Source organism: Montipora foliosa, chromosome 7 (assembly GCF_036669935.1).
Source record: "Montipora foliosa isolate CH-2021 chromosome 7, ASM3666993v2, whole genome shotgun sequence".
Taxonomy (NCBI): Eukaryota; Metazoa; Cnidaria; class Anthozoa; order Scleractinia; family Acroporidae; genus Montipora; species Montipora foliosa.
In genome coordinates this window covers 2358929-2371158 of record NC_090875.1, presented here as the reverse complement: position 1 = coordinate 2371158, position 12230 = coordinate 2358929, and the positions used below count along the sequence as shown (strand labels likewise).

Here is a 12230-nt window from a genome sequence, read left to right as displayed (position 1 = left end):
ATGGAGCTTGTCATCGGTTGCATCTTAGAAATTGAGGTGAGAGACAAGTGGCACGTTGGGTTGGCCTCCAGCAACATGGAAAAACAAGCACTTCAAAATGCTCTGCAGCGGTTGCAAGCATCCTTAAATATTGTCGAGGTTGTCACTGATGCTCTACCATAAAGAAATTACTTGGTAAGCATTACCAGTACTTTAATTCATAATGTACTTTTAGGGGAGGAAAAAGTTCAAAAGTATGTCACCGAGATGCTCAAGACTACTGATGCTAATTTCCATAGATTGCCAGGCACAAGGACCTTTTTATGATTGTTCAAGTCAATCAGAACCAGATTAATGCAAAATGGATTATTTGCCATGTTTGGTTGAAAAATCAGCTTTTTGGGCTTATAAACTAAAAACAAATATACTACAATGTACCATTTTATTGATAAAGTTGAAATGTTCATTTTGTCATGAGCTTGGTACAAAGACTTCTAAAGAAACTCCTCTCTTTTCTTTCATTTCTTGTAGCTGATAACTTTGCTACAGTGTTCCACAGCTTGGATGTGTGGCACAAGTCGAAAAGTATCAGGAAGTGTTTGGCAAAGGTACATGTACACAATAGTGTTGATTATTTTCCTTTGTAATTCATGGAAAATGTCTAAGAAATGCCAGAACCGAGAATAACCCCAAAGCAAGGATGAGACATTTATATATATATATTCACAATCTGATTTGCAATGTTCATGTTATTTTCATGGAGTGTAGGCTGGTCACCTAAAGGGCATGGAAAAAATTCAAGCATGGGCTGATCACATCATCCTTCACTTCTGGCATTGTGCCAATATCTGCAAGGCCAGTGAACAACTACTGATGATGAAGCCCTGGAAAAAATGAAGGTATGACGAGTGTTGGTGGCAGACACAATACTTGAACAGAAATTGTAGTGTGCAGCTTGGGCTTAGACTCGTTTTCTGGGATTGATTAGTTTGATTGTCATATGTAATTATTATCATTTTTTTTGTCTTATACAGAGTACTTGGATTGGACTACTCCACCACGTTTGTGATGTACATGATTGGAGTGGGGGAGCCTGTGGCCATGGAGACTTAGAGGACATTCCTTGGTTCGATCACCGAGATAAGGATTTCGAAGCACTGCAGAAAATTGTCCTTGATCCCCATCTTCAAGTTTTATGTCCGTTTCAGGTGAGAATGACTGCAACTGAAACATGTGCCCATTCATGATCATGCCCATTGATGATCATCAAGATCAGTTTTGTTCGGTGTGTAGGTATGGTGTTGTATGTCTATTTTTGCAAACCTGTTTCACTTAATCTTTTAGACACACTGGGAGCATTGAGTGGGCGAACAATCTTTCTTTGGTTTATTCCCCCAAAAGTTGTTCTTACAGGTTCGTGACATCGCTTCTCTTTTTTGTTCACCATGAAATTTAGATTCCTTTCTTTTATATTTCTTTGATATATCTCTACAGTTTTTCCCCAAGATCTCTGCAATAGTGCCGTATATAGACCAAATGCATAAGTGGCAGCCAAAAAAATAGTCTTTTCTTTATGTGCTTATTGGCCTCACTAGCCTCGTTCGCATAGACAAAATACAATAGACATGTCGTTCGAGAGTGAGGGTAGTGAGTCTCAATCGCACATAAACAAAAGAATACATTTTTGGACGCCAATTATGCATTCGGTCAATTATATGTTGCTTTACCACAGCAATTGATATAAGAAAGATCAACATCATGAGTCCTGCAAAAATAATTACATGTAGCTTATTTAGGGTCAGAAGTACATGTAAGTGCACTTAGTGACTCAAGGAGAGGTTCATTTGTCCAGGGGAGCAGAGATGGCGCAGTGGTGAGAGCACTCGCCTCCCACCAATGTGGCCCAGGTTCGATTCCCAGACCCAACGCCATAAGTGGGTTGAGTTTGTGTTGGTTCTCTTCTCTGCTTCGAGGGTTTTTCTCCGGGTTCTCCGGTTTTCCCCCCTCAGCAAAAACCAACATACAGCTGATTCCAGCTGGCTGTAAGCTGTGCTCCAAGGTCACACATGGACCGTATAGTGGTTGCCAGAGGCGCCAACATATGCTTTCGGTTCGACCTTGTTGAGCTGCGTCGTTGCTGTACTTTGCGACGGCGATTAGCCGCAACAAAAAAAGTCTAGCTATAGAAGTTACAAAGCCCGTAAACAGTTGGCAGCGATTGACTGGAACTATCACCTCAACTAAGCAGTTGCCACTACCAAAGCAGGTGACGTGATAGTATCCAGGAAGTACAATCAGAGAACCAAAGAGTGGAACTCAAAGTTGGTTAACGTGAAGAAAATGTATGAGTACATTCCAATGCTCTTGGCCCGGATAATGAAAATGAGGAGAGAGAATGCCAACAAGGTCACCTGAAATGTTCCCCTTTTCTTTTGAAAAAAAGTAGATTTAAAAAAAGTAATGCTGGTGAATGTTCTGAAAGCTGAACAGCAGTTGATTTGTAAAGCAGAAAACTGCTGTAGTTCTTGCTGCATGCACTTCTCTGATTTCTTTTGTTTCTGGCAAGCCATAATCTCAAATAAAGTGAAGTAAAAACCAAATTGGTTTGCACACGGAAGAAAAATTTAAACCAAACAAAATACAGAACAATGTGGACATTCTGTTTATTTTAACTGAAACAAGTTACAAAACAATGAGTGATTTTCTACATAGAAAATGTAAAACAGTTTATTGCTAAATAGTCAAAACTAAACGAAGTACAATGTAAGTCACTTATGCTAAGGACGCTTTCCATTTGACAGAACTGACCGGGCAGACTGTGCATTTAGGGGGGACATCTCAAGGATGTTATATGATCCTCCAGAAGAACTCGAGGGATTATCATGCAAATGTTCCTTCAAATTGATGGGTCTGGCTGGCCAATTCTGAAAAGAAGGAAAGCACCCTTATTACAAAGTTGCAGTAATACCACACTAGTTTTGACAGAAAAGAGTTAAGGGAAAATTTTAATTATTTGACTGGTTTTCTCTTATTCAGAAAAAGAAAAAAATCATAGAATATTGCTTCTGCAATAACTACGGATGAATCCTGTACTCTGACCATGCTTTGGGGAAGCATTGGTTCCAGCTATTGAATATTCCCATCAGAGAATAATGAAAAGTTCAAAACAAAAGCAAAAAGTACATTGTACTCTATGTATTTCCAACCCTGGTACTCCACAAACACATGCAGTACATAAAACAGTGTCGTACTCCTGCCCAGTCTGGGAAGGATAATGTGCACGAATAGTTTTCACAACACATGAAGGGCATACCTTCCTTTTCCCCTTCCCCAAGTACCCATAACGGTCAAGAACAAAGTGCCTGTAACCGGCCTTCCTTAATGATCTGGTACTGTTATCCTCCTGGTCATTCCGGATGTCTCCCCTATTACGGATTGTAAGCTGGAGGACATCTGGATCAAGGCATAGTTTCTGGAATCTTGTGTGCAATGTTACGCATCTTCGCTGTCCACAGCACTTATTTTCTATGTCTTGAGGCATGAATGTGCAGACACCACACTTGCACCACGATGGTGAAGACCTACCTCCAGAGGATGGGCCTGTTTCAGGGCTGGCTGCTGCAGGTGAGGTCAGCTCTGTGGCAGTTGAACATGGAGCCAAATTTGTGGATTCATTTTCATCACCATCGTCAAGGTCATCCTCAGCAATGAGCAGTCCATGGATATAATCCATGCTGCCGACTCCCCTGCGTAAACTCCTTATACAAAGTCTCCTCAGCATAGGCTCCTCTAGCGTTTGAATGAAATTCTGCAAAGAAATGCATTAATTTTTATGATGGTTTAATTTATGCGATTTATGAGAAATATAGACAAGAATAATAATATGCAATATAGAATATACAACCAAGTTTACATAGATATTTATTTACAGCATATCAATAAAAAAGAAGTTGAGCAGCCATCACTGTTGGAATAGAACCTGTCAGAAAGTAACAAAGATAATATTCCATGCCTTGATAGCCTATTTATTTAGGGAGGCGCGGTGGCCTCATGGTTAGTGCGCTCGACTCCGGATCGAGTGGTCCGGGTTCGGGGCCTGGCAGGGGACATTGTGTTGTGTTCTTGGGCAAGACACTTTACTCTCACGGTGCCTCTCTCCACCCAGGTGTATAAATGGGTACCGGCGTAATGCTGGGGGTAACCCTGCGATGGACTAGCATCCCATCCAGGGGGGAGTACAAATACTCCTAGTCGCTTCATGCTACTGAAACCGGAGATAAGCGCCGGCCTGATGAGCCTTCTGGCTCGTAAGCGGAGACTTACTTTTACTTGATAGCCTATTATTATGGTATAACAGAACCTTGAAATTTCAATACCACACTCCTACCTTCACATCAGTATTCTCTTTATTTCGTTCATCCTCTTCACTCGGCCTATTTGTTGCACTGCTATAGGGCTGAGAAGACCTTACTTGCTGGATGGCAGGATTAATCACTGAAGTTGAATTGCTTCCACCAGGCACCAAACTTTAACATGTGCAAAAATATTTACCGTCAGAGTCATGTCTCTAGTACAGCATTTAAAATGGAGAGCGGATTTCGATAAATAAGAAATATCTAAAAATGACGCAAAACACTTTTGCTAAACACTTTTGCTAAAAATGCAATTTTCTAGGAAACAGCTTGAACTGGAAGGCGAGTTGATACATACACCTAGGATATAGAGGATATTACATGGCCACGCGGGGATACGAATTTTATCTTTGAGTGCTGCAAGTATCTCTCACGAGTGAGCGAAGTGAACGAGTGAGAGATACTTTCAGCACGAGAAGATAAAATTTGTATCCCCAAGCGGCCATGTAATATTCTGTTTATTATATAGATATTGATGAAATGTCTAGATTTAAAACAACTTGTTTCATTCAGTTTCAAAATGATGAAAAAGTGGTCACCAACCGCTAAAACACACATGTTGTGTAACATGAAACAAGATATGAAAGTTATGAAAAACAAATCGTGATAATGTCAAACTGCACAATAAAAATGTTAATGTAGTAGAGAACAATTACAATGAATCACAAAAGTATCTTATGATGAGGAGAAAGCTCTCGTTTTATTGGCTAATCGTGTTGGTTACCATGACAACACCTATATCCTCACATGTGCAAGATAAAAATTATATGTTAACTGCGCGTGGTGAAGATATGATTTTTTAGTAAAAGGAGAAATCCTGGTATTTCATCAATATCTATATAATAAACTGGTATAACCAACAAGCTTACAGTACTGAAGAACATTCAAACGAAAAAAGATTAAAAATATTCTTTGCAATGGTAAATTACTCACACCAATATTTAACAGGCATCGCAAATCTACCGTACCTTGTTTTTGCAAGGCTTTGCTGTTGAACCACATGTGCATTGTTCGCCACAAGTAACATCTTCAGCTTTGCAGGGACGGCCATGATTACTTACTGTTGACCTTTTAGTAGAGCACGTACTCTTGCATGAGCACGACAGCCGGCTTTCCTGCAAAATATAGTACATTTGGTGTAAGTTATGACAGCCTTTTAGATCGAAACGAAACAATTCACAAGTCAAATTATTGTCATGATCACAAGAAGCTCGAATAAAACTTACCATCCTAGAATCTCTTCCAACTTCACTGTCCATATTATCAAAGAACACGCAAGTAAAGAGAGAAATCGTCCAGACCAAGCAAAAGGGAAACCAGAGAGTACAAAGTAACGGTAATTCCAATGTGTATTTTAGAGTGAATTGCCCTGAATTGTATCGAGTGCAACATTCAAGATGGCGGACTACTCAAAAAATTCTCTCAACCTAGTGCACACTAATACCCATGCCCAGCCATGACACTTTAAAGGACGTTTGTGCGAAAATTTTCCAACATTGATTTTTTTCTGCAAATTTTACCATTGAAAGATGATGAGTTAGTGATATCAGAAATGTAAAAAAATGGGGGTCATCCTAAATCTGAAAAAATCCGGCCTCTTTAGCAAATAAGGGCACAGTGTCTGTAAGCCCAAAAAATATTGCAATTAATCTTCTCTACCAAGCTTTGTTTAAGTGGACCCATCAAGTGAATTTACTTAACTGTTGAGGTTCCTTAAAGAACAAGTTCGCATTTAGCGACCATGGTTTCATGCGCCTTGCAGCCGCAAGATGGCAGGATTCCATGTCCCGAGGACAGAAATCGTGAAAAAATTTTAACTTCCCACAGTGATTTTTTGTTCATTTTTGGAAATGTGGAGATAATTGTAAATAAAATCTTTTCCTGAAAAGAAAAGTAGGGATCACCGAACATCCAAGATCGTTCGTTAAATCCAAGCAAAGCTATAGCAATGGCCATCTGCCCTATCATTATTCATTTTAGTACTTAGCGCACACGCTCAATTCATGACGTGGCATGTGAATTTCCATGCGCTGTAAGGATGTGCAGTAGCAATGGGCGCGAACGTCCTTAATTTGCTGTTATGCTTGACAGAGGCAAGTGCATCGGAACATTTGGAAAATTAGAGTCTTTGATTGGGATTTTTTTTGAAGGCCAAAATTACTTAATTTATTTTAATAAATTACTCAATTTAATTAAAATTGATTTATAATGATACGAAACAAAGTTACTCTTACTATTCCTGGCTGGCAAAACGGTGCGATGAGAACTTGCTGGGAAACCCAGTTTTTCATGAGTGGTGCTCGCTGGGAAAAAGTATCTTCTAAACTGATCCTGGCTGGCAACTTTCTCATAGATATTTAGTGCTAGGTGGCTGTGAAGAGCGGGTATTATTTTCTCAAGGTAGTTAATTATTAACTATAAACCTCTTATTAGATGCCAATTACATGTAGTCGTTGCAAGCAACGGCAAGTCAATATTGAAATTTCTCTCGTTGGGTACTTCTGAAAAGAACTTGTCACTCTACATAATGGGCAAGTAAGGTAAAACAATTTTGAAGCAAGACACGCATGACAGGGGAGTACAATTTCAAACAAGAATAATTGCATGCAAGACATTTTTTGCATTAATTTGTGTCTTTGTGAGGATGAATGCAGCTGGAAAGTATTCACACCTTCTTCAAATTCACCTCAACAACCCAAGATGCATGTGGAAGTACAGTACACTGTAGGTCATTGCCTTCCTTTAAGGTTGTAACACATTAGTTTAAAGGGTTTTGCTTTAACATACATGTAGCCTTAATTTTAAAAACAGATAATGACTTCTCCACTTTACCTGACATCCTGGATGTTCTTGAGAAAAAACTCACTGGTCCTGATATGGCCGTTGAAGTTGTTCAAAATGCAGTTGTTGTCATTGCACTGTGTGGTGCGGGTTTCCATTTCCTTGCACCATGTGCTTACTGGTACATAGTTACAGATGACACCTCTAAGGCTGTTGGCTATGCTACCATCGAAGATGTTAGAGATATCCAAGTCATGGAGGCAATAACTAAGGTAACAGAAACAACTATTGAATTTTTCCAGTAAAAAGTAAATGTTACCCCTCCTTTGGGTATTCAGACATATCAATAAGTTTTTTTTTCGCTTGTGGATTCAATGACGTAATGTGGTCAAGCAGATGGGGATTGTACTTGAGACCTACATGAAAGACGTAGCCTGTAGAAGATGGGAGATGTAGACCGTAGACTAAAGTGCTCTCACTTGCTAGCAGTAATCATACATCAATGAATTTCACAAAAGTAATATTGTTATACCTAAAACTCTGTGGTCTTAGCTTTCAGATGCTAAGGAAACAGAAATGGACCACATACGAAATGACACATCAGTTATTGGACTCTTAAGTGATGCTGGTTGTCTTCATTTGCCCTCAGTAAGTTTCAGCTGTTATCATCAGCCCCTGTTATTAAAAATCAAGATCTCTTTATGATAACAATAGTCTAATAAATAATTATTGGCTAAAATGTATGAAACACCGGTAGATCACATTGTAAACTGCAGGTGAAGATGTAACAGTAGATGTGATTCTCACACTTGCACGAGGAACAAAAGTGGCCAAGAAAGAAATTGAAAAAAAATAGGCTTGACCAACAATCATACCCTGACTCTATGTTTGTTTTCAGAGTAAGTCAATTATTACTGCTTGAAGTTTTTAATAAAATATAGCAGGCATTTAAAGGTTTCTGGCTGAAGCACTATGACTTTTTCACTCCAACCCAGTTGATAAACAACATTTATTAAATTGATTTATAGGTCTTTAATATCGAGTGGATTGCGTTTTTTGTGATAATTGTGGCGTCTGATTGTACAATATATATTTGGGCCAAAAATAATATCCTGCCTGTGATTGGTCTTCTGAAAACCTCAATGTGGTTCTAATCAGATGAGGGGGATAGATGCTACCGGATCATTAATGTTTTACTTTAATAATTGCCAAGAAGCTTTGAATTGGTCAAGTCTGATAAATTTTTTTTTTTCACATTATATTTTTAGCAAGAAAATAGACAACTGTGTGTGGAATCTCTGATTCTCTCGACACTTAAATCTTAAATCTTGCGGACGTGATGAAATATTTCATAGAACACAGACCCAACACAATAACAAAAAAATGCTCCTAACTTTGAAGTGATAACTAAGATATTTATTCAATCTCAAATGCTCTCTATACATGCAAGAGAGTATCATTTTGTAAAACCACAGTAGAAAAAGAACACAAGACGGGCAGTACAATGCTAATTTTCTATGAAAAGCTAGTGATTAATTAATATATTTACATACAGTTTGCACTGAGTGCCTTCTTTCTTTGGTCTCATTCCCTTCAGAATGTTATCCCATTTGCCGAAAGAACTGGTCTGCAACACTTGCTCATAGATCTCATGGCAGTCCTCACGACATGCGTTTCGTCGTCAACACTCGAAAACAAATTAAGTGATTAAAATCAGTCACGCACTCGAGATATTTTTCATTTTTTGAAATTTTGTGAGACTGTCATCAAAGCTATAAAGAGTGCTTGAACTTTACCATCGAGGATAAACGACTGTTTTTCACACACCACTTTTTCAAAGACCCTAACTGCTAAGAACAGATGGCCCGTTTTCATTGTTTATTTCATTATCTTTGATCTAATCCTTGACATTTCTGGAGCTTTATTTTTGGCAAACCAGCTGAACCACTGAGCGAATGAGACCACAAAAACAAAACACAGCCAGAAGTCAGGCTATTTCCCAGGTGCTGGACCTCCACAGATGAGGCAAGTTATTATCGATAACTTTTACGGTATAAGGTACTGGCTATCCGCGACAACTAAACTTTTCATCTGTGGAAAGTTGCTAGAAACTCATTTCCTAGCATTCACAGTTGTTGACCGTAAAAAGTCGTCGATAACAACTTCCCTCATCTGCGGTGGGCCTAACAAACTATGAAGACACAGGACTGTATGTTCGGCAATGAATAACAACTGAACTCCTCGCTACACGTGTAGTATTTTAAAACAATACTCAGTTGAAACATCCTTAAAAGCTATTATACTGTAAAATATCGTACTTTAATATTAAGATAGACAGAAAGTAAGACATCAAAGAACTAATACTTTCAAGATCAATGAATGTCCTGCAACGGGATTAATAATTTGCTTCAGCAAGTTTCCCTGTTGCCCTCTTAATCTTTCGTCTAGCGTAACTTATTTGCTGCGTAAAGCATTTGTTGACTTGTTTAGGAGAAGGGCATTCCTTGTTATTGGCCATACAAAATGACAACAGGTACTCTGAAAAACAAAATAAACGTGAAAAGATGTTACAACAGTTGCAAAAAGGCCCCCACTTGTAAACATCACATGATTCGCGATCCCGAATACTCCCAGCTTTGGCCACAAACGTTCGGCCTGTGATGGAATTTTCTGCCCGACCAATCGGGTTGTAGTCAGTTTAGTACGCGGCAAGCAGAATATAGACGACTTCCATCAAGTTCTTGAATATTACAAAAAAATGTCTTATCAACTCGATTCGCCAGCCAGTACTGGAAATTGTCAAGTCCGCAACTGCACAGAGCACTTGTTTAAGGAAGCCAGGGAAAGCATATATTAATCATAGGTCAATTATTGTTGGTTGGCAGTGTTCTAAATCATTTGCCGATTGAAACTGAGAACAAATCGTTGTAACAAGTAAAGCAACACTGTAAAACTTTCCTCTAACTGAAAATGGGCCGATTTGTAGATTTCAATTTGAAGACACGTCATCTGAAACTGCAAAATCGCTTAGTCAATATGATGAAGTGACACCTTTCAAGACTTGGGATCTTAACTTATCAAGTGGTTTCTTTGCTTCCCCTTCCTTGGACGTTGAAGCACCGATCCCTTGTCCACGTGACAGGGCGAGTTCTTCATAGGAGAAAACTAAAGGAATCAGTTTTTGAAGCAAGTGCAGAGGCCCTTTTACTCTGGCTTCGTTGACAAGAATTCGTTATTTGCTGCCGGGGACAAAGACATCATATCCTTTAAGCAAGCGTACATCTCCCTGAGACAAATTAATGACAAAAATCGATAAGTATTCGTGGACATCAATAGACAAACTCCTAGGGTCTCTTTCATAAGTCGGAAGAAGCAGAGTTTTTGTGGAGATAAGAAGTGCCGCGGGTGGTCATTAGACTCATTACAGCTTCAAAACTGGAAAATGTATTGAGATGAGAACAGGGGAAACTCAATTTGGCAGAAACAATTAATTTCTGTCATCGAATGATTAGAATTGCACATCCATTGCAGAATAAAGCATGCAGCAAACGCAAGGCTTGAAAAACTAATAATATTTATCCACAAATAGATAGGTTAATGCTTTTGTTGTACTCGACTTTGTAAATATTTGGAACAATTCAAGTATATGTTTGAAAATGCTGTTTACTCGCACTTTTCGTCACTATCACACTGTATCACAGGCCAAACTGTTATTGATGTCAACAGCATTCTTGCAGACATCTTCACACTAGGGAAAGTGTGAATTAGGGGATCTCATGAACGCAGGGATTTACTACTCGTTCAGTGTTATTAGTTACAAACGCGTACCTCGGGTGGCTTCCTCATCAAAAAGTTGAATGAGCGGTTTGAAGTAAGCGAGGGCTTCAGGAGGTGGAACTGAAAGTTAAACAAAAAGGCACGTTTCTTACAATTCAAAGGTGTATTTTGTTCAGGAGCCCCTGTTCATTTGAGAAATGATATTAACTTCAAGGGTACGGAGGATCCATAAAACCATTTGTCAGTAATCGAAACGTCGGTTGATTGTTTAACAAACAAACATTTAAGAGGAAACACTTACCAGCACATTTGCAAGTCTTTAATTGAGCCTTTAGCCGCTCATTCTCATTTTCTATCTCTGTGATTCTTTTCCTCAAGACAACCACTTCGGAACTTCGATTTACATTGCAATTTTGGCATCCTTCGTTGTTTCCAGTGCCACCTTCTCCAATTCCTGAGTCATCAAGGGAAGGTTCGCGTTCTAGATCATCGTCGTTGAAGTCATCATCATAGTCTGACAGAGTTACCATGGCTGATGTGAATGCTGCTCGTGTTGCTCCTAGGCCCCTAGCCTCATCTCGACTCACCAGACTCACTAAATTGCCATACGCTTGCTGCCTTTGTTCTTGCTCTTCAATACTTGGCAATGGTGGCAGAATTTCTTGATTTTTGAACTGCCTCGGCATTTGCAGTTGTGGAACACTTTTCCATGTTCGTTCTTGGTTCCATCGCGGATGCGGTTGATGTAATTGTTCACGTTCTTTCTGGGGCAGTTGCACGTTTTGCTTTTGCTGATTCTGTTGCTTTGGAATCTTTTGCTTCAGTTGTTGTCGTTGTTGCTGCTGCTTTTGAAGATGTTGCTTTTGCTGCCGTTGTTGCTGGCAGTGACCTTGTGGCGTACTTATGGAAAAACATTGTTATATTGTGTTGCTGCAATAATTTCCTGCGCTGCTAACATAGAGGATGCATCCATACTCCTCTTTTGCTGTGCTTTGTCTTTATTTTGTTTTTTTTTCTGTGGATCGTCTTTAGTCTTGGATTGCGAAACGGCCCTCTTTTTCTTGGGGGGTGAGTATGCTTCTTTTTTATTGCTACCATCAGTTTGCATAGTCTCTGTGTGCCACAGTTTAATCAAGTCCACGGTGGCGAAGTCACGATCTTGATTTATGTCTGTTTTTAAGAACGAGTGCATGTGTGCTGCATACTTGTCCAGAAGATGTTTTTCAGCTACAGCCAAAGATACATGTATAAGTGTTTCTTACGAAATACCTAGCGAGGACA

General features: G+C 39.2%; 1 pseudogene; it reads left to right on the top strand.

The window, feature by feature from the left end:
- LOC138009613 (uncharacterized) lies at positions 1-2394 on the top strand (annotated as a pseudogene).
- Positions 2395-12230: the final 9836 nt, after the last annotated feature.